Source organism: Artemia franciscana, unplaced genomic scaffold, assembly GCF_032884065.1.
Source record: "Artemia franciscana unplaced genomic scaffold, ASM3288406v1 PGA_scaffold_1213, whole genome shotgun sequence".
NCBI classification, from domain to species: Eukaryota; Metazoa; Arthropoda; class Branchiopoda; order Anostraca; family Artemiidae; genus Artemia; species Artemia franciscana.
The window spans coordinates 174077-199159 of NW_027062624.1; the positions used below are offsets into that span (position 1 = coordinate 174077).

Here is a 25083-nt window from a genome sequence, read left to right on the forward strand (position 1 = left end):
TAAACCTTTAGCTTTTAGCTCAACTTGTGTTTTCTCAATATGAAAGACGTTCCGCCGAACCTAACGGTTTATGTAGTTCATATTTTGATTTTTAAAGGTATGGTAGGCATTGATGTCCTTATCCTTGTCGAAATCGAGAACCCAATCATCATCGCTATCATTTTCAATTTCTTTGGTTCGGTTTACCTCGGCATATTTTTCGTAGTTATTAAATACATATCGCATATCGAATACATATCGAGTCTTTGTTTTTTTTTTTTTTTACAAACGTATGGTAGGTATTGATAATCTCATCCAAGTCAAAATACCAAACCCAGTCATTATCGCTATCATTTTAATTTTTGACAAGTTTTGATTCTCGCTGTCAAGGTTGAATTTTATTGACTCGCTCACGTATTTGGTATCACATTTCTTCCAACGGCGTGTGTCTTTGCTCTTAATTTTCATTTTTAACACGCTCTACTTGTCGTTTTCGCACATCTTCTAACTGCCCATGTCTTTGCTCTTCATTTTCACTTTTGACTCGTTTTTGGGTTTTGAATACTTCAGATAAATTAGCAAAGCCCTTTGCTTCAGTTTTCCGCATTGGTGTTGTCGTAATTGATGGGCTAGGCTGTTGATTTCTACATCTTACCATGTTTGATAGTTCAGGTATTGGTTCCAAAGAATCATCATTTATAGTAACTGCAACTGATAATTTTACTTTTTGGGCTTTCTAACCAGCATTATATAATATAAATAACTGTTGTGTTGGAAAATAAACAATATTAATTATTCTATGCATGACATCACATAAGAAAATGCTTTTATGATGCAATATATGATGTCGTAAAAATGCTTATATGATGTGCTAACATAGTGTATGACATCATTTACAAAAACCAAAATTAAGGCTATTAACGAATTTTCTCAGACTTAAGACCTATCTAGCGTTTTTTTATGTGAGAATATCCCAAGATACCAATTTTCCCGAAAAAATATGGAGCTGTTTTCGAGAACATACATACATATACAAATATTGCTCACTAATAAAGATACTGTATAATTTCAAAGAGAGAAAAAATCCATTCGGAGCAAGAAGAAAAAAATAATCACGAGAGTAAATATATACTTTAATTTCAAACATAAGTACATAAGAACGTATACATAAGAACACGGTTAGTATATAAACGAATTTCAAATATAAGAACGTATTAAATAAAGAAAAATAAAAAGTCAGTCAAAGTAAGAAGAAAAGAATAATCAAGGCAGTAAATATACACATGAAATAATTATGGATTTGAAGCATAAGAACGTAAGAGCGTATTAAACATATAATTACAAACCGAAGTAAAAAGTCAGTCGAAGCATGAAGAAAAGAATAGTCAAGACAGTAAACATATACATGAATTTCAAAAATAAGAACGTGATATCATAATAAGTATATAATTACAAAGAGAAATAAATAGTCAGTCGAAGTAAAAAGAATAGAACAATCAAAACAGTAAATATATACATGAATTTCAAACATAAAAGAACGTAAGACCGTATTAAACCTATAATCGCAAAGAGAAATAAAAAGTCGCTCCAAGTACGAAGGATATATATATATATATATATATATATATATATATATATATATATATATATATATATATATATATATATATATATATATATATATATATATATATTACATATATAAGAATTTCAAACAAAAGAACGCGAGAACGCAATAAATATATATTTACAAAGAAAAATAAGAAGTCAGTCGAAGCAGGAAGAAAATAATAATCAAGATATTAAATTACTATTAATCGGTAAAGATTACTAATTATTACTAATGATTACTAATGATTACTATTACTAATAATCGGTAAAGAATTATAGTCTCTACCTGACCTATGGACAATATTTTTATAATAACTAATTCAGTAACCAAAGGATAGAAAAGAATAATATCAACACAGTAAATACATACATGAAGTTCAAACATAAGAACCTAAGAAGGCATTAAATATATATTTACAAAGAAAAATAAGAAGTCGGTTGAAATATGAAGAAAGGAATAGTCAACATAGTAAATGTTGACTCAGATTTCGTGGTATGAGGACCTCTTTTTGGATATAACCTATCGTTAATAATTTGTAAAGGATTATAGTCTCTACCTGACCTACAGCCAATATTTTGATAATAATTAATTCAGTGAACAGAGGATTATGATTTGTATATGCTGATTATTTTGCTACTTGAGTGGACATTTCCTTGGTAACTATGGATTTTCTTATTGATATTTTCATGATCAATCTATATATATATATAAATAAGTTGTTTGTCTGCCTGTCGACTGACGTCATTATAAGGATTGAGCTGTATGTCGTCATGAAGTTAGTTGTCGTCATGTTTGTTATGACGATGCTTAGTATATGACGTCATTATAAATATTTAAGAAAATCATTCAAAGACAAATTTTTAATTGTAAGAAGATTGTTGAAAGAGAAATTTTTAATTGTATAATGACTGAAGAACCTACAATGGCAACAGCCGAGGAAGCTGCTCAAAGAGTCTATGCCAAAAGACTTGCGGCTGATAGAGAAAGTAAGAAAAGAAAGCGTGCCGAGGAATCACAAGAACAGCATGAAAACAGGCTTGCGGCTGATAGAGAAATTAAGAAAAGAAAGCGTGCCGAGGAATCACAAGAACAGCAAGAAAACAGGCTTGCGGCTGATAGAGAAAGTAAGGAAAGAAAACGTGCCGAGGAATCTCAACAACAGCGTGAAATTAGGCTTGCGTCTCAAAGAGAAATCACCAAAAGAAAGCGTGCGGAGGAATCACAAGAGCAACCTAAAAATTTTTGCCTGGCATTCAGGTACAGCCCCGTCGATGATTATAGCTTGAGTAGATGTGTTCAAATCGGGCTGTACTTCATCAGTGATAGAAATTCTGAATTGAATGCACGTTGCAAAATTTTTCCCGACGTTGAAAGGACAATCATTTCCCAATTGCGACATCTTTTCCACGAAAATAATAATTTTGTGTGTCTGTTCAAAACAGCCATCGATTTGATGCCTACTGATACGCATAAAATTGTTATTTCCGCTGACAAAACGCCTCCTGGCCAACATGTGCGTAGATACAATGCTCCAACTATCGACGAAGTGGCAATCGTTATGGTCGGTGATCAGTTTTTACCTCGAGATATTATTCTTCATAAGCGAAACGCTCAGTTGGTAAAAATTGCTGAAACTCATCGACGCTACGACGCCCTACAATATCCTATCATTTTTTGGGATGGAGCCGACGGCTATCACTTTAATATTAAATTGGTAAATCCAGCCACTAACAAAGAAAATGAATAAGAAATGCAGTGGAATGCATTATTATTCCTATAGACTAATGATTCGGCAAGATGAAGACAATTATATTTAAAATGCCGTCAATTGTTTCACCAATACATCGTTGATATGTATGCTAAAATTGAATCAGAACGTTTGCTATTTATCCGCCTGAATCAGCCCAAGCTCCGCTCTGAACAATACATTCATTTGCGAGATGCAGTTGTAAATGACGGTAATACCACACATGTTGCAAGATTAACGATTTTACCTTCGTCATATGCTGGTAGTCCCCATCATATACATGAATATGCTCAAGATGCTATTGCGTATGTTCGTCTCTATGGTCGTCCAGATTTATGTATTACATTTACATTTAATCAATCTTGGGACGAGATACAGCAGCTTTTACTTCAAGGACAATCGGCGAGTTCTAGGTCCGAGAGGTTCCAGGTTCGAACCTTGGCTTTAGCATTAATACAAAAGAAGAAAAAAAAACTAAAAAAGGTAAAAACTACAAAAAAAAACTAAAAAGCAAATACTAAAAAACTAAAAAAGCTAAAAAACTAAAAAATAACAAAAAAAGAAAAAAAAACAAAAAAAACTAAAAAAAGGTAAAAACTACAAAAAAAGCTAAAAAGAAAAGAAAAACAAAAAACTAATAAAAAAAACTAATAAAACTAAAAAAACCAAAAACTGAAAAAGAAAAAAACTAAAAAAGGAAAAAACTGAAAAATAAAGAAGAAAAAGAAAACTAAAAAAATAAAAATAGAAAAACTAAAAAAGGTAAATGTATTCAAGCCGAAGTAGCTGAGTTGGTAAAGCGTTATGTTCCATGTTTTAGGTCCGAGAGGTTCCAGGTTCGAACCTTGGCCTTAGCATTAATACAAAAGAATAAAAAAACTAAAAAAGGTAAAAACTACAAAAAAACTAAAAAGAAAATACTAAAAAAACTAAAAAACTAAAAAAAACTAAAAAAGGTAAAAACTACAACAAAAACTAAAAAGAAAAAAACCTAAAAACTAATAAAAAAACTAAAGAAAACTAAGAAACAAACTGAAAAAGAAAAAAAAAACTAAAAAAAGGAAAAAACTGAAAAATAAAGGAGAAAAACAAAACAAAAAAAAGGGTTTTAGGTTTTTTCCAGGTTTTAGGTCCGAGAGGTTCCAGGTTCAAACCTTGGCCTTAGCATTAATACAAAAGAATAAAAAAACTAAACAAGGTAAAAACTACAAAAAAACTAAAAAGAAAATACTAAAAAAACTAAAAAAGCTAAAAAACTAAAACAAACTAAAAAAGGTAAAAAACTAAAAACTAAAAAAGGAAAAAACTACAACAAAAACTAAAAAGAAAAAAACCTAAAAACTAATAAAAAAAACTAAAAAACAAACTGAAAAAGAAACTAAAAAAAGGGAAAAAACTGAAAAATAAAGGAGAAAAAAAACTGGGACACCGGGACACAAATGACGACTGGGACGTGTGTGTCGACTGACGTTATGTTTGTGTGTCGACTGACGTCATGTTTGTCGACTATAAATGACGACTGGGACACAGGGACACAACTACAACTGGGACGCCGGGGGCACAGGGGGGATATATAAATGACGATGGGGACACAAGGAATGTTTGATTAGCAATCACCATCAACAAAGCTCAAGGGCAATCATTAGAATAATGAGGTATAGATCTGAATACGGATTGTTTTTCCCATGGACAATTATATGTTGCATGTTCAAGAGTCGGAAAACCTGACAATCTATTTATATGTACAGACATAGTGACAGTGAAGAATGTTGTATGTTCGCAGGTTTTACGTGGTTAAAAACATATATATATATATATATATATATATATATATATATATATATATATATATATATATATATATATATATATATATATATATATATATATATATATATATATATATATATATATATATATATATATATATATATATATATCTTTCTATATTCACAGGTGGGACACAGGGACACAACTACAATGGCGCGTAACAACTTACGCGCGCGGTGGGCTTGGGGGCGCGAAGCGCCCAAACCAACTAGGTGTTGGGGCGAAGCACCCCAACAGCTAGTGACCTATATGATATAGGTCGAGATCAAGCGGTGGTAATATGATTAGGATTGTCCGATACTTGAAGGCAATTCAAGTATCGCTAAGATAAAGGTGGGAGGAGAAAAGTAAGCAGAAGAGGGGGTGAGAGAATTGTTTGCAAGACCCCTGGTACCCGCCGAGCTTGCTCCTGAAATTGCGGAGACAAGATAGACAGCCTCCAACGCTTCCCTTACTTCTCTTGCAAGTGAACGTTCAATCCAGAGAAAAGGCAGCACTATCATCTTGTCTTCCCTTTGTTAAGAGGGGTAAGGACCCCAGTGCTTGCTCTAATTACCGTCCTATCACTGTGTCTTGTTTAGTTAGTAAGTTATTGAATATGTACAGCTACAGGCCATTAACTCCAAGTGAAATTTTACGCCCTTCCAGCTTGGTTTTGAAAAGGTATGGGCTGCGTTAAAGTTCACCATATTGTGGGTCGGCTAATGAAACAAACCGTTGCTCAAAAAAGTCCCCTGTATTTTTTGACTATTGATATATCTAGTGCTTTTGACAATGATGATTCATTTAAATGCTTTGTTTTCTCTAGCAGCGTCTGGCGTTAACATTTCTGTTGCTTCCTTCAGTCTTTTACAATGATTAAATAAAAAAACAAGTTTTTTTTAAATGAAAGTAAGGAGCGACATTAAAACTTAAAATGAACAGAAATTACTCCGTATATGAAAGGGGCTTTTCCTCTTTAATGCACCACTCTTTATGCTAAAGTTTTACTCTTTCTCTTAACTATACTTCTTAAAACAGTAAAAAACTTTAGAGTAAAGAGCGGGGCGTTGAGGAGGAGTATATGAAAGACCCTTTCATATACGGAGTAATTTCTGTTCGTTTTAAGCTTTGATGTCGCTCCTTACTTTCATTTAAACAACTTGTTTTTTTTATTTAATTTCTGGACATTTTTTAATTAATGCATGTTTTAATCTTGGCCCTCCAGACATAAATAATTGAAACGAAATTTGCATATTAATTTTTTTTGGCTAAATGGCTTTCTCATAGTTTTAATCGGAAGATTTTGAGAAAAAAGAAGAGAGGGAGAAAGCCTAGTTGCCCTCTAGTTGCCTATTTCTTATTACTTAAAAAGGCAACTAGAACTTTTAATTTTTTTACGAACATTTTCATTAGTAAAAATATACGTAATTTACGAATTAACTTACGTAACGAACTTATATCTATCTATCTATCTCTCTATATATATATATAAAAATAAGTTGTCTATGTGTGTGTGTGTGTGTGTGTGTGTGTGTGTGTGTGTGTGTGTGTGTGTGTGTGTCGAGTGACGTCATGTTTGTGTGTCGACTGACGTCATGTTTGTCGACTGAAGTCATTATAAGGATTGAGCTGCATGCATCATGAAGTTGTTTGTCGACTGATTTCATGTTTTTCAACTGATGAAATTCCATACCGGGACACAAATGACGACCGGGACACAGGGAATATAAATGACGACCGGGAACCTCAAAGAGAAATTACAGACTGGGACAACCGGACACAAATCACGACCGGGACACAGGGAATATAAATTTCGACCGGGACATAGGGATATAACTACAACGGGGACGCCGGGGGCACAGGCGGGATATATAAATGACGACCGGGACACAGGGATTGTTCGAATAGAAATTACAGACCGGGACACAAATGACGACCGGGACACCGGGACACAGGGAATATAAATGACGACCGGGACACAGGGACACATCATTAGAATAATGAGGTATAGATCTGAATACGGATTGTTTTTCCCATGGACAATTATATGTTGCATGTTCAAGAGTCAGTAAACCTGACAATCTATTTATATGCACAGACAATGGGAGAGCGAAGAATGTTGTATATTCGCATGTTTTACGTAGTTAAAAACATATATATATATATATATATATATATATATATATATATATATATATATATATATATATATATATATATATATATATATCTATATATATAAAAATAAGTTGTCTGTCCGTTACGCCAGATTATATCTTCTATATATATAAAAGAAAACAAACTAGAATGTAAAAACTGGAAATTGCATAAATATTTCGAAATAGATTAAAGTAATTTGAAAAAAGAAAAATGGTAAAAAACTAAAAAAAATTAAAAAAAAAACTAAAAAAAATTAAAAATTAAAAAAATTAAAAAAGTCAAAACCTAAAAAGAAAAAATGTAAATAAATAAAAAGATATAAAACTAAAAAAAAAAACTAAAAAAAGCTAAAAAACTAAAAAAAAAAGAAAAAACTAAAAAAAACTGGGAATTCCACAAATATTTCAATATATTTTTACAATAGATTAAAGTAATTCGAAAACCTTAAAACAGATACCCCAATTTTGAGGTTTAATATAAATTGTTGGAGCTTTAGCATACTTGGCACGTAAAGATTTTTCCAAGTGTCAATGTTAGAGTGAACATTGACAAATTGAAGAAAACAAATCAATAAAAAGAAGAAACTAAAAAAAAAGAAAAACTAAAAAAGAAAAAAAAACTAAAGAAGAAACTGTATCCATATACATAAAAATCTATATATATATAAATAAGTTGTCTGTCTTTTATGTCTGTTACACTATGTCTGTTACGCCAGATTATATCTTATCTATCTATATATATAAAAATAAGTTGTCTGTCTGTCTGTGGATCAGGTGACGTCATGTTTCTGTGTCGGCTGACGTCATGAAATTAGTTGTCGTCATTTTTGCTTTGACGGTGACGTCATTCAAGATATTTAAGACATATGTTCACGTAGAAATCTATTAATGTTTAAGTTTACAATGACTGATGAACTTACCATGGCAAAAGCCGATGAAGATGCTCAAAGAGTCTATGCCAAAAAACTTGCTGCTGTTGGAGAAAGTCAGAAAAGAAAGCGTGCCGAGGAATCAAAAGAACAGCAAGGAAACAGGCTTGAGGCTAAAGAACGCAAAACCGCGCAGTTAGATGAAGATCCCCCTGGACAGCGAGAGTCAAAACATATCAAAACTGAAAATGATAGCGATGATGATTGGGTTTGGGATTTTGACTTGGATAAGGTCATCAATGCCTACCAGATTTTAGTTAAAAAAACAAAGGTTCGGCGATATGTATTTCATAGTGAAGGTGAAAAATAAAGAAGAAAAAGAAAACTGAAAAAAAAATGTAAAAAACTAAAAAATACTAAAAAGAATAAACACTCAAAGAGAAATTACAGACCGGGACACAAATGACGACCGGGACAGAGGGAATATAAATAACGACCGGGACACTCAAAGAGAAATTACAGACTGGGACACCGGGACACAAATGACGACCGGGACACAGGGAATAAAAATGACGACCAGGACACAGGTATTTAAGAATATCGTTCAAAGACAAATTTTTAATTGTAAGAAGACCGTTGAAAGAGAAATTTCTAATTGTAAAATGACTGAAGAACCTACAATGGCAACACCCGAGGAAGCTGCTCAAAACGAATGTATTCAAGCCGAAGTAGCTGAGCTGGTAAAGCGTTATGTTTCAGGTTCTAGGTCCGAGATGCTCCAGGTTTGAACCTTGGCTTTAGCATTAATACAAAAGAAGAAAAAAACTAAAAAAGGTAAAAACTACAAAAAAACTAAAAAGAAAATATATATATATATTTATATATATATCTATATATATAAAAATAATTTGTCTGTCTGTGGATCTGTCAGGTGACGTCATGTTTCTGTGTCGACTGACGTCATATTTTCGACTGACGAAATTACAGACCGGGACATCGGGACACAAATGACGACCGGGACACCGGCACATAGGCATAGGGAATATAAATGACGACCGGGACACAAGGAATGTTCGATTAGCAATCACCATCAACAAAGCACCGGGACACAAATGACGACCGGGACACAGGGAGTATAAATGACGACCAGGACATAAGTAAAAAAAAATTAAAAACTAAAAAAAGGTAAAAACTACAAAAAAACTAAAAAGAAAAAAAAACTAAAAACTAATAAAAAACTAAAAAAGCTAAAAAGCTAACAGGTGGGACATAGGGACACAACTACAATGGCGCGTAACTAATATGGCGCGTAACGACTTACGCGCGCGGGGGGGCTTGGGGGGGGGGGGGTCGCGAAGCGCCCCCACCAGCTAGGTGTTGGGGTGGCGCGAAGCGCCACCCCAACAGCTAGTATATATATATATATATATATATATATATATATATATATATATATATATATATATATATATATATATATATATATATATCTATATATATAAAAATAAGTTGTCTGTGGATCTGTGGATGGATCAGGTGACGTCACCTGAAAAAACTGGATCAGGTGACGTCAAAACTGAAAAAACTAAAAAAAGGCTAAAACTACAAAAAAAACTAAAAACTAATAAAAAAAATAAAAAAGCTAAAAAACTAAAAAAACTAAAAAAAGGCAAAAACTACAAAAAAAACTAAAAACTAATAAAAAAGCTAAAAAACTAAAAAAAACTAAAAAAAGGCAACAACTACAAAAAAAACTAAAAACTAATAAAAAAAATAAAAAAGCTAAAAAACTAAAAAAACTAAAAAAACTAAAAAAAGGTAAAAAACTAAAAAAAACTAAAAACTAAAAAAAACTAAAAAAAGGAAAAAACTGAAAAATAAGCTTAAATAAAGGTAAAAACCAATAAAAAACTAAAAAAAAACTGAAAAAACTAAAAAAAGGCAAAAACTACAAAAAAAACTAAAAACTAATAAAAAAAGTAAAAAAGCTAAAAAACTAAAAAACTAAAAAAACTAAAAAAAGGTAAAAAACTAAAAAAAATAAAAAATAAAAAAAAACTAAAAAAAAGGAAAAAACTGAAAAATAAGCTAAAATAAAGGTAAAAACCAATAAAAAACTAAAGAGAAAAAAAGGAAAAAACTAAAAAAAATTTTCATCTAAAAAACTAAAAAAAACTAAAAAAGGTAAAAACTAAAAGAACTAAAAAAGAAAAAAATAAATGACGACACTCAAAGAGAAAGCGACCAGGACAAAAGGAATGTTCGATTAGCAATCAACAAAGCACCGGGACACAGGGAGTATAAATGACGACCAGGACATAAGTAAAAAAAAAAAACTATCTATCTATATATATAAAAATAAGTTGTCTGTGGATCTGTGGATCGTGGATAAGGTGACGTCACCTGAAAAAACTGGATCAGGTGACGTCAAAACTGAAAAAACTAAAAAAAGGCAAAAACTACAAAAAAAAACTAAAAACTAATAAAAAAAATAAAAAAGCTAAAAAACTAAAAAAACTAAAAAAAGGCAAAAACTACAAAAAAAACTAAAAACTAATAAAAAAGCTAAAAAACTAAAAAAACTAAAAAAAAGGCAAAAACTACAAAAAAAACTAAAAACTAATAAAAAAAATAAAAAAGCTAAAAAACTAAAAAAACTAAAAAAACTAAAAAAAGGTAAAAAACTAAAAAAACTAAAAACTAAAAAAAAACTAAAAAAAGGAAAAAACTGAAAAATAAGCTAAAATAAAGGTAAAAACCAATAAAAAACTAAAAAAAAAACTGAAAAAACTAAAAAAAGGCAAAAACTACAAAAAAACTAAAAACTAATAAAAAAAAGTAAAAAAGTTAAAAAACTAAAAAAAACTAAAAAAACTAAAAAAACTAAAAAAACTAAAAAAAGGTAAAAAACTAAAAAAAATAAAAAATAAAAAAAAACTAAAAAAAAGGAAAAAACTGAAAATAAGCTAAAATAAAGGTAAAAACCAATAAAAAACTAAAAAGAAAAAAAGGAAAAAACTAAAAAAAATTTTCATCTAAAAAACTAAAAAAAACTAAAAAAGGTAAAAACTAAAAGAACTAAAAAAGAAAAAAATAAATGACGACACTCAAAGAGAAAGCGACCAGGACAAAAGGAATGTTCGATTAGCAATCAACAAAGCACCGGGACACAGGGAGTATAAATGACGACCAGGACATAAGTAAAAAAAAAACTAACAAAACTAAAAAGAAGGTAAAAACTACAAAAAAACTAAAAAGAAAAAAAAACTAAAAACTAATAAAAAAAACTAAAAAATCTAAAAATCTAAATAAACTAAAAAAGAAAAAAAAAAGGAAAAAAATAAAGGAGAAAAACAAAACTAAAAAACGAATGTATATACAGACCGGTACACCGGGATACAAATGACGACCGGGACACAGGGAATATAAATGACGACCGGGACACAGGGACAGGGAATGGTCGATTAGCAATCACCATCAACAAAGCTCAAGGGCAATCATTAGAATCATGAGGTATAGATCTGAATACAGATTGTTTTCCCATGGACCATTATATGTTGCATGTTCAAGAGTCGGTAAACCTGACAATCTATTTATATGCAAAGACAATGGGACAGCAAAGAATGTTGTATATTCGCAAGTTTTACGTAGTTAAAACCGTATATATATATATATATATATATATATATATATATATATATATATATATATATATATATATATATATATATATATATATATATATATATATATATATATATATATATATCTATATTCACAGGTGGGACATAGGGACACAACTACAATGGCGCGTAACTAATATGGCGCGTAACGACTTACGCGCGCGGGGGGGCTTGGGGGGGGCGCGAAGCGCCCCCACCAACTAGGTGTTGGGGTGGCGCGAAGCGCCACCCCAACAGCTAGTATATATATATATATATATATATATATATATATATATATATATATATATATATATATATATATATATATATATATATATATATATATATATATATATATATATATATATATATATATATATATATATATATATATATATATATATATATGTATATCTATCTCTATTCACAGGTGGGACACAGGGACACAATTACAATGGCGCGTAACAACTTACGCGCGCGGGAGGGCTTGGGAGGACTTCGCGCCCCCCCAAGCCCCCCCCGTGCGCGTAAGTCGTTACGCGCCATATTAGTTACGCGCCATTGTAGTTGTGTCCCTGTGTCCCATCTGTGAATATATTTCGCGCCCCCCCCCAAGCCCCCCCCCCGTGCGCGTAAGTCGTTACGCGCCATATTAGTTACGCGCCATTGTAGTTGTGTCCCTGTGTCCCATCTGTGAATATATATATATATATATATATATATATATATATATATATATATATATATATATATATATATATATATATATATATATATATATATATATATATATATATATATCCTTAAACTTTAACTACGTGAAACTTGCGAATATACAACATTCTTCGCTGTCCATTGTTCGTACATATAAATAGATTGTCAGGTTTACTGACTCTTGAACATGCAACATATAATTGTCCATGGGAAAAACAATCCGTATTCAGATCTATACCTCATTATTCTAATGATTGCCCTTGAGCTTTGTTGATGGTGATTGCTAATCAAACATTCCCTGTGTCCCCATCGTCATTTATATATCCCCCCGTGTCCCCCAGTGTCCCGGTTGTAGTTGTGTCCCTGTGTCCCAGTCGTCATTTTGAGTCGACAAACATGACGTCAGTCGACACACAAACATGACGTCAGTCGACACACACGTCCCAGTCGTCATTTTTGTCCCGGTGTCCCAGTCTGTAATTTCTCTTTGAGTGTCCTGGTCGTCATTTATATTCCTTGTGTCCCGGTCTGTATATACATTCGTTTTGAATTGGTATATGATGAAATAAATTTTTTGTCTTTTTTCCTTTTTTTCTTTTTAGTTTTTTTAGTATTTTCTGTTTAGTTTTTTTGTAGTTTTGCCTTTTTTAGTTTTTTTTCTTCTTTTGTATTAATGCTAAAGCCAAGGTTCGAACCTGGAATCTCTCGGACCTAGAACCTGGAACATAACGCATTACCAACTCAGCTACTTCGGCTTGAACACATTCGTTATTGAATTGGTATATGATGAAATAATTCAGACGTCATATGTGGACAGACAGATAGACACACAAACGGAAAAATTATTTATATATATATAGATATGAGGGAGTTCACCCCTCGTCGATACCTCGCTCTTTACACTAAAGCTTAAATTTTGTCCCAATTCCTTAAGAATGACCCTTGAGTCACAAAGGATGTAGAATAAATAGTTGAAAGTACTAAAAATACTTTAGCGTAGAGAGTGAGGTATTAAAAGAAGGTAAACCCCTCATATGCGCAATAATTTCTGCTCGTTTTAAGTTTTAATGCTGCTCCTCACTTTCAGTAGAAAACACTTTTTATATCGATTTTTTCATTGTTTTTTCTTAAATAATTCTAAAAAATCCTGCGCCCCCTAATTGAAAGTCTCTTCCCCCATGAGAAGTTTTTCCATGGAGAGATCCTCCCACTTAACCCCCCACCTCAACTCTCAAACAAATACAACGTAGAGACAATAGGGAAAATTTCAAGACAGTGGAAATTATTTCTGTAGATATTTCGGCCCTATGTCCAAGGGCCGTCTTCAGCACAATACAAGAATAAGAGAGAAACTATATATATATATATATATATATATATATATATATATATATATATATATATATATATATATATATATATTATATATATATATATATATATATATATATATATATATATATATATATATATATATATATATATATATATATATAAAAGAACTTACATCAAATTGCGAGGATTAAAAACTGAATAATTAAAAACACTTTTTAAAACTTTTTTTAAAAATAGCCCTAGTATCCTTACTTCAACGAAGTTCAACCTGGACTGGCGAAAAGAATGAAATGAGAATATAAGCTCATTCAAACTGAAGAGAATAAAATGATTAGATGCAATTTCTTAAAGCTAATCTTGCTTGTTTAGCAGCCTGTCTCAAAGGCCTTTTCGTAGTTGGTTCAGTACTATTATAAATCGGTTTAGTAAAATATTTTGTTTGATCATTTTTAATTAAATTTGAGTATAAAGAATTTAGTGAGTATTCCCCCAAGTCCCTGTTCAAAGAAATATTATAATTTATTTTCAGATTAATTTAATGAAAATAAACTTCCGTTTTTAGATGTATTAATTATTCGCAATGCTGATCAACTGGATTTTACTATATATCGAAAGCCAACACAAAACAATAGATATCTTCACTTTAATTCAAATCACCCCCCACAAGTTAAAAGAGCAGTTGTAACTTCCCTCATTGATCGTGCCCTGAATATTTGCTCAAATTCATATATAAATGCAGAAATAAACTTTATCAGAGATATTCTTTTTGGTAATGGATACCCCATTCCTTTTGTCAATAAAATAATTAACCGTAGAATAAAAAGACATTCTTGTAAAATCGAAGAAGATACTTCAGAATGTGAGGCTACTGATAAGCCCTCAAATATTGTCTATCTTCCGTATATCCCAAAGATCACAACAAAATTAAAAAATATTTGCACAAAAAATAATCTGTACGTAGTTTTTACTAATAATTTTAAAATCATCAATTTCTTAAATTCGGGTAAAGATAAGACCCCAGTTACTCGCCAAAGAGGGGTCTATCAAATACCATGTGATTGCGGAAAATACTATGTCGGCAGGACCCATCAGAATCTAGACAAACGGTTACAACAGCATAAAGATGACATAGACAAGGCCTTAATTTTAAATAGTTCCAACAACTCCTTTGATTCTGCTTTAGGTTGGCATATATTTAATAATCCGTCCCACATGATACATTTTGAAAACTCTTCACTCATTAGTAATGATTTGGGAATAAAACAGGTGGTTCGAGAATCAATCGAAATTAATCTCAAATTAAATAATAATATTTCTTTGAACAGGGACTTGGGGGAATACTCACTAAATTCTTTATACTCAAATTTAATTAAAAATGATCTAACAAAATATTTTACTAAACCGATTTATAATAGTACTGAACCAACTACGAAAAGGCCTTTGAGACAGGCTGCTAAACAAGCAAGATTAGCTTTGAGAAATTGCATCTAATCATTTTATTCTCTTCAGTTTGAATGAGCTTATATTCTCATTTCATTCATTTCGCCAGTCCTGGTTGAACTTCGTTGAAGTAAGGATGCTAGGGCTATTTTTAAAAAAAGTTTTAAAAAGTGTTTTTAATTATTCAGTTTTTAATCCTCACAATTTGATGTAAGTTCTATATATATATATATATATATATATATATATATATATATATATATATATATATATATATATATATATATATACATATATATATATATATATATATATATATATATATATATATATATATATATATATATATATATATATATATATATATATATATATATATATATATATATATATATATATATATATATATATATATATATATATATATATATATATATATAGTTTCTCTCTTATTCTTGTATTGTGCTGAAGACGGCCCTTGGACATAGGGCCGAAATATCTACAGAAATAATTTCCACTGTCTTGAAATTTTCCCTATTGTCTCTACGTTGTATTTGTTTGTTATGGAAAGGCAGTGTGGTCTTCGTCGCTATTTTTACCTCAACTCTCCCTCCCAAACCAAAAAAATCCCCCTGAAAACGTCCGTACACTTCCCAGTAACCATTACTACATGTAAAAACAGGTCAAAGTTTGTAACTTGCAACCCCTCCCACGGGGACTGCGGGGGAGTAAGTCGGCCACAAATACACAGTTGTTGTGTTTTTCGACTATGGTGAATAAAATGGCTATCTCAGAATTTTTATTCGATGACTTTGGGGAAAAAATGAGCATGGGAGGGGGCCTTGGTGCCCTCCAATTTTTTTGGTCACTTAAATAGGGCATTAGAACTTTGAATTTTCATTAGAATGAGCCCTCTCGCGACATTCTGAGACCACTGGGTCGATACGATCACCCCTGGGGAAACAAAAAATAAACACGCATCCGTAATTGTCTTCTGGCAAAAAATGCGAAATTCCACATTTTTGTAGATAGGAGCTTGAAACTTCTACAGTAAGGTTTTCTAATTCGTCAAATTTGATGGTGTGATTTTCGTTAAGATTGTAAGACTTTTAGGGTGTGTATTTCCCTGTTTTCTAAAAGGAGGCAAATTTTTTCAGGCTCGTAACTTTTGGTAGTTACGAGTTTAAATATATAATTTTCATCAACACTAATCTTGATGAAAATTACATATTTAAAATCAGCATTAAAATGCGATTTTTTCATGTAACTATTGATATCAAAATTTCATTTTTTTAGAGTTTCGGTTACTATTGAGCCGGGTCACTCCTTAATTCACTTCGTTACCACGAACTGTTTGATAATTTAGGCATTAATTACGTTGCTTATGCTGATGATGTTCCAATTCTTAGCCGAACGAAACATAATCTAGTTGTTAAATTGAGTCTACTTTCAGCCGCACTATCCACAGTAGGCCTTTCAGTTGATGCCCCAAAATTTGAGTTTTGTGTTTTGGGAGTCCTCCATCAGCATCACCTCTTTGCTTGTGTTCTTCAACTGTACCATGTTCAAAAAGTATCAAATGGTTGGGTCTATCTTTTTCCACGTCACTTTTGTCTACTTGCTATTACGTTCAGCAGGCTGAAAAGTATGCAGGTTGGTTACGGAAAAATTTTACTCAATTGTGGTCGGTATAACAGAAAAGGACTTTGCCGTCTTTATTGTAGTTTTTGAGCCCCTGCTGTTTCCTATCTTTTTGGTTTTGCTTTCCTCCTACGCAAGAAGGATACAAAGAAAATACGCTTAGGATATTTTAAGTACTGTAAATATTGCCTCGGTGGTATCGCAACCATACAGTCGTTTCTAAATTTGACATCGTTGATGCATCCTTGGGACTGAAACAATTATCTGCAGATCTATAAATTAAAAGTCAGAAAAGGATTGGTGTTTTTGACCCTCTTTGGCTATTTCTTGAATTGAGTTAATTTGTTTATGTTGTAGAATCGTGTGTTTATGATTGTTTTTTTTTTTGTGTTTACTCTACAGTTTTATGTATTTGTGGGTTATAAATAAATTATTATTATTATTATTATTATTATTATTATTATTATTATTATTATTATTATTATTATTATTATTATTATTATTATTATTATTATTATTATTATTATTATTATTATTATTATTATTATTATTATTATTATTATTGTTATTATTATTATTATGATTACTATTATTATTATTAATATATACATGAATTTGAAATATGTAAACGTAAGAATGTGTTAAACGTATTTTTAGAAAGAGAAATAAAAAGTCAGTTGAAGTATTAAGAAGAGAATCTTCAGGACAGTAAATATATACATGAATTTCAAACATATGAACGTACTAAATATATAATTACAAAGATAAACAAAAAGTCAGTCGAAGTATAGAAAAAAAATAATCAAGACAGTAAGTACATACATAAATTTGAAACAGAAGAACGTAGCAACGTATTAAAAATAAAATCACAAAGAGAAACAAAAAGTCAGGCGAAGTATGAAGAATACAATAATGAATATAGTAAATATATGCATCAATTTCAAACGTAAGAACGCAAGAACGTATTAAACATATTTTTACAAAAAGAAATAAAAAATTAGTCGAAGTATGAAGAAAAGAATAATCAAGATAGTAAATATATACATTAATTTGAAACATAAGAACGTAAGAACGTGTTAAACATATAATAAAAAAGAGAAATAAGAACTCAGTCGAATAATGAAGAAAAGATAATCAAGGCAATAAATATATACATGAAGTTCAAACATAAGAAGACGCAAGAACGTATGAAACATTTATTTACCAAAAGAAATAAAGAGTCACTCGAAATATAAAGATTAGTCAACACAGTAAATATATGCATGAATTTCAAACACAAGAACGTAAGAACGTATTAAACATATAATCACGAAGAGAAATAGAAAGTCAGTCGAAACATGAAGAAAATAATAATCAAGATAGTATAAATGTGTATTAATTTCAAACAAAAGAACGTAAGAACGTATTAAACATATTTTTACAAAGAGAAACAAAAAGTCAGTCGAAGCATGAAGAAAAGAAAAATCAGGACAGTAAATAAACACATTAATTTTAAACATATGAACTTTTTAAACATCTAATTACAAAGAAAAATAAAAATTCAGTCGAAGTATGAAGAAAAAATAATCAAGACAATAAACATGGATTAACATGAATGACAAGACATGAATTTCAAACACAAGAACGTATGAACGCATTAAACATATAATTACAAAGAGAAATAAAAAGTTGGTGAAGTGTTAAGAAAATTATAACCGAGACAGTAAATATATGCATGAATTTCAAACACAAGAACGTAAGAACTTTTGAAAAATATGATTAAAAAGAGAAATAAAAATTCAGTTGAGGTATGAAGAAAAGAATAATCAATAAGCACATACATGAATTTCAAACATAAGAACGTATTAAATATATATAATTAAAAAGAGAAATAAAAAGCCCGGGGAAGTATGAAGAAAAAAAAGTCAAGGCAGTAAATATATACATGAATTTCAAACATAAGAACGTATTAAACATATAATTAAAAAGAGTAATAAATAGTGGGTCGAAGTATGAAGGAAAGAATAATCCAAACAGTAAATATATACATGAATTTCAAACATAAGAACGAAAGAATGTATTAAACATGTAGTTACAAAGAGAAACAAAAAGTCAGTCGAAGCATGAAGAAAAGAATAATCAAGACAGCAAGTATGTACATTAATTTCAAACATATGAACGTATGAAGCATCTAATTACAGAGAGAAATAAAAAGTCAGTCGAGGTATGAATAAAAGAATAATCAATACAGTAAATATATACATGAATTTAAAACATAAGAACGTAGGAACGTAGTAAATATATAATTACAAAGAGAAATAAAAAAGTCAGTTGAAGTATGAAGAAGAGAATAATCAATAAATAAATGCATGAATTTCAAACATAAGAGCGTAAGAACGTATTAAAACGTATAATTACAAAGAGAAATAAAAAGTCAGTCGAAGAATGAAGAAAAGAATAATCAAGACAGTAAATATATATATGAATCAAACGGTCCGTGGTAACAAACTGTAGTAAGGAGCGACCCGGCTCAATAATAACCAAAACTCTATTAAATGGAATTTTGATACTAAAAGCTACATCAAAAGAATTAAATTTTAATGCTGATTTTAAATATATAAGTTTCATCAAGTTTAGTCTTACCCATTACAAGTTAAGAGCCTGAGAAAATGTGCCTTATTTTAGTCAATAGGGGAAACACCCCCTAAAAGTCATAGAATCTTAACGAAAATCACATCATCAGATTGAGCGTATCTGAGAACCGTGCTCTAGAAGTTTAAAGGTCCTATCTGCAAAATATAGAATTTTGTACACCTTCAGATTCAGCGTATCAGTGAACCCTATTGTAGAAGTTTCAAGCTCCTATCTACAAAAATGTGGAATTTTGTATTTTTTGCCAGAAGGCAGATCACGGATGCGTGTTTATTTGTTTGTTTGTTTTTGTTTTTTCCAGGGGTGATCTTATCGACATAGTGGTCCTAGAATGTTGCGAGAGGGCTCATTCTAACGGAAATGAAAAGTTCTAGGGCCCTTTTTGAGTGACCAAAAAAATTGGAGGGCACCTAAGCCCCTCCCACGCTAATTATTTTCCGAAGGTCAATGAATCAAAATTCTAAGATAGCCATTTTATTCAGCGTAGTCGAAAAACCTTATAACTATGTCTTTGGGGACGACTTACTCCCCCACCGTCCCCATGGGAGGGGTTACAAGTTACAAACTTTGACCAGTGCTTACATATAGTAATGGTTATTGAGAAGTGTACAGAGGTTTTCAGGAAGATTTTCGGTTGGGGGAGGGGTTGAGAAGAAGGGGATATGTTGGGGGAGCTTTCCATCGAGGAATTTGTCATGGGGTAAGAAAATGTCCATGAAGGGAGCGCAGGATTTTCAAGAGTTATTTTAGAAAAATGAAAAAATAAATATGAAAAAGTTTTTTTCAACTGGAAGTAAGGAGCAGCATTAAATCTTAAAACGAACAGAAATTATTACGCCGAAAAGGGGCTCACCTCCTCCTACCACCTTGCTCTTTACGCTTAAGTATTTTTAGTAATTCCAACTATTTATTCTACGGCTTTTGTGATTCAGGGGTCATTCTTAATGAATTGGGACAAAATTTAAGCTTTAGTGTAAAGAGCGAGGTACTGACGAGGGAGTGAGCCCCCTCATATCTATATATGTAAAAATAAGTTGTATGTGTGTGTGTGTGTGTCTGTCGAGAGACGTCATGTTTCTGTGTCGACTGACGTCATGTTTGTCGACTGACGTCATTATAAGGATTGAGCTGTATGCGTCATGAAGTTGTTTGTTTACTGACGTCATGTTTTGCAACTGATGAAATTACATACCGGGACACCGGGAAACAAATGACAACCGGGACACAGGGAATATAAATGACGACCGGGAACCTCAAAGAGAAATTACAGACTGGGACACCCAGACACAAATCACGACCGGGACACAGAGAATATAAATGACAACCGGGACACAGGGAAACAACTACAACGGGGACGCCGGGAGCATAGGCGGGATATATAAATGACAACCGGGACACAGGGATTGTTTGAATAGAAGTTACAGACCGGGACACCGGGACACAAATGACGACCGGGACACTCAAAGAGAAATTACAAACTGGGACACCGGGAAACAAATCTATATATATCTATATATATATATATATATATATATATATATATATATATATATATATATATATATATATATATATATATATATATATATATATATATATATATATATATATATATATATATATATATATATATATATATATATATATATATATATATAAATAAGTTGTCTGTGTGTGTGTGTCTGTCGAGTGACGTCATGTTTGTGTGTCGACTGACGTCATGTTGGTCGACTGACGTCAATATAAGGATTGAGCTGTATGCGTCATCAAGTTGTTTGTTGACTGACGTCATGTTTTTCAACTGATGAAATTACTTACCGGGACACAAATGACAACCGGGACACAGGGAATATAAATGACGTCCGGGAACCTCAAAGAGAAATTACAGACTGGGACACCCAGACACAAATCACGCCCGGGACACAGAGAATATAAATGACGACCGGGACACAGGGAATATAACTGACGACCGGGACACTCAAAGAGAAATTACAAACTGGGACACCGGTAAACAAATGTTGCATGTTCAAGAGTCAGTAAACCTGACAATCTATTTATATGCACAGATAATGGGACAGCGAAGAATGTTGTATATTCGCATGTTTTACGTAGTTAAAAACATATATATATATATATATATATATATATATATATATATATATATATATATATATATATATATATATATATATATATATATATATATATATATATCTATATATATAAAAATAAGTTGTCTGTGGATGGATGGATGGATGTGTCAGGTGACGTCACCTGAAAAAACTGGATCAGGTGACGTCAAAACTGAAAAAACTAAAAAAAGGCAAAAACTACAAAAAAAACTAAAAACTAATAAAAAAAATAAAAAAGCTAAAAAACTAAAAAAACTATAAAGGTAAAAACCAATAAAAAACTAAAAAAAAACTGAAAAAACTAAAAAAAGGCAAAAACTACAAAAAAAACTAAAAACTAATAAAAAAAGTAAAAAAGCTAAAAAACTAAAAAAACTAGCAGTAATTTTTATCAGTAGTTTGATAAGAAAATATTCATAGTAGGAGCGGGAATAATATAGAAATGTAAAATGTTAATAGAAATGTAAATGGAAAAATGGAAAAATATAAAATGTACAAAAAATATAGTTAGGCTATTCAAGAAATTTTGCAAACCGAGAAAAATATAAGAGTCGTGTTCTGGCCAAATCCTACTCTACTATTGGGAGTTATTTAACCGTTACCGATTTAATTTTGGAGTTTGAGATACGCCAAGGGAAACACTTTATTCCCAGAGCCATGGTCTTCTCTGGTATATTTTTTATTATATTTTTTCTCTTGTGCTTTGTTCTTATAATTGCCTTCCCCCCACCTTATACGACTGTATGTGTCTGTTATAAATAAATGAATTGATCAATTTGGACCAGTAAAAGAAAATTAAAGAAAAAATAATAATGCCAAATAAAAAAAGATTAATAAGGAGAATCTGAAAATAAGGAACTGCTTCCAATATTGATTCTGCAACAAATACGTGCTTAAGTGGAGGAGTATAATCATATGAGTGTAAAGCTCCGAAGAAAATAGAAAATTCATATTCAATCGAAATGTGAACCAAATTCGATACTAAATGTTTTGTAATTCTTAATTAAGAAGATACAACAAATGTGAAAATGGTTTTTTATTTAACCATTGTTGTTAGTAATTCGTAGAATATTACCAAAAATAAAAGTCGTTGTAATGATAGTTGAAATACCAAATTAAAATTTGTATTGAAGTGTTTATTCTCACATTGAAAAATACTGAGTTTGATTGCCAATTAATACCTTAAGGTGAATTTTGCAACACTAAATTCAAAATTGTTTTATAAGTTCTACAAAATACAAAAAATTCTACATTCTTTAAAAAATCAGTATGGAAATTGTGATCAAGGGCTTTACAATATACATCGTACTTGAATTTCACAATTTACGTTAGTATCGAATATAATTGAATATTTTCTGAAAGCTAAAACTTCATTATTCATTATTTAGATTTTACTATATATTTTTTAAATGGATAAAAATTCTAAATCCTTACAAAAAATGTTTGCAAATTGCCATCAAAGGCTTTAAAATATATATAAAAAATTTAAGACTCAAATTTCATCGTTTATATCAGTATTTACTATGGTAGATATATTTTCCGAAAATTTAAACATCTTTTAACGCTTGGAAGTATCAAAAAATATATTACCTCTTTTAAATCTAAGTTATACCCAATTAAAACAATCTACTATTACATAGGCCATGGTGGATTCTTTTTTAATTTCTTTATGCAAAGATGGGTTGAAACCGGTTTTGAATTAGTTTTAAAAGTTTGCTTTCATTTAGGTGACTGGAAGTATGTTTAAAAACTGTTACAAAATTATAGTCAATTTCTATAGTATAGGCAAATTATAGTATAAAATTCTAGTCTTAACATCAAAGATATATTAAGAAGTTTTAAAACTTCGTCATTTATTTGAGTCTTCATTATGATTTGCTAAGCGTCCTCTGCAAACCAAGATATTAATACTTTAAGTTAGGATATGAGATGTATTTGAATATGGAAAATGTACATATATATATATATATATATATATATATATATATATATATATATATATATATATATATATATATATATATATATATATATATATATATATATATATATATATATATATATATATATATATATATATATATATATATATATATATATATATATATATATACATATATATATATACATATATATATATATATATATATATATATATATATATATATATATATATATATATATATATATATATATATATATATATATATATATATATATATATATATATATATATATATATATATATATATATATATACATATATATATACACACACATATATATATATATATATATATATATATATATATATATATATATATATATATATATATATATATATATATACTAGCTGTTGGGGTGGCGCGAAGCACTAGTTGGTGGGGGCGCTTCGCGCCCCCCCCAAGCCCCCCGCGCGCGTAAGTCGTTACGCGCCATATTAGTTACGCACCATTGTAGTTGTGTCCCTATGTCCCACCTAAGAATATATATATATATATATATATATATATATATATATATATATATATATATATATATATATATATATATATATATATATATGTTTTTAACTACGTAAAACTTGCGAATATACAACATTCTTTGCTGTCCCATTGTCTGTGCATATAAATAGATTGTCAGTTTTACCGACTCTTGAACATGCAACATATAATGGTCCATGGGAAAACAATCCGTATTCAGATCTATACCTCATGATTCTAATGATTGCCCTTGAGCTTTGTTGATGGTGATTGCTAATCGACCATTCCCTGTGTCACCGTCGTCATTTATATATCCCTCTGTGCCCCCGGCGTCCCGTTGTAGTTGTGTACATTCGTTTTCGAATTGATCTTTTTTTTAGTTTTTAGTTTTTTACCTTTTTTTAGTTTTTTTTTAGTTATACCTCATGATTCTAATGATTGCCCTTGAGCTTTGTTGATGGTGATTGCTAATCGAACATTCCCTGTGTCCCCGTCGTCATTTATATATCCCCCTGTGTCCCCCGGCGTCCCCGTTGTAGTTGTGTCCCTGTGTCCTGGTCGTCATTTATATTCCCTGCGTCCCGGTCGTCATTTGTATCCTGGTGTCCCGGTCTGTGTATATATTCGTTTTTGAAATGGTATATGATGAAATAAATTTTTGTATTTTTCCCCTTTTTTTCTTTTTAGTTTTTTTTTGGTTTTTACTTTTTTTATTTTTTTTTTTTTTTTTTTAGTTTTGTTTTTCTCCTTTATTTTTCATTTTTTTTCCTTTTTTTTTTTTTTTTAGTTTTTTTTAGTTTTTTAGCTTTTTTAGTTTTTTTATTAGCTTTTAGTTTTTTTTTCTTTTTAGTTTTTTTGTAGTTT

At 30.5% G+C, this 25083-nt stretch overlaps 1 pseudogene; it reads right to left on the reverse strand.

Moving 5' to 3' along the window:
* Nucleotides 1–436: 436 nt before the first annotated feature.
* LOC136041281 (NADH-ubiquinone oxidoreductase chain 5-like) overlaps nt 437–25083 on the reverse strand; it is a 30949-nt pseudogene continuing 6302 nt past the window's right edge.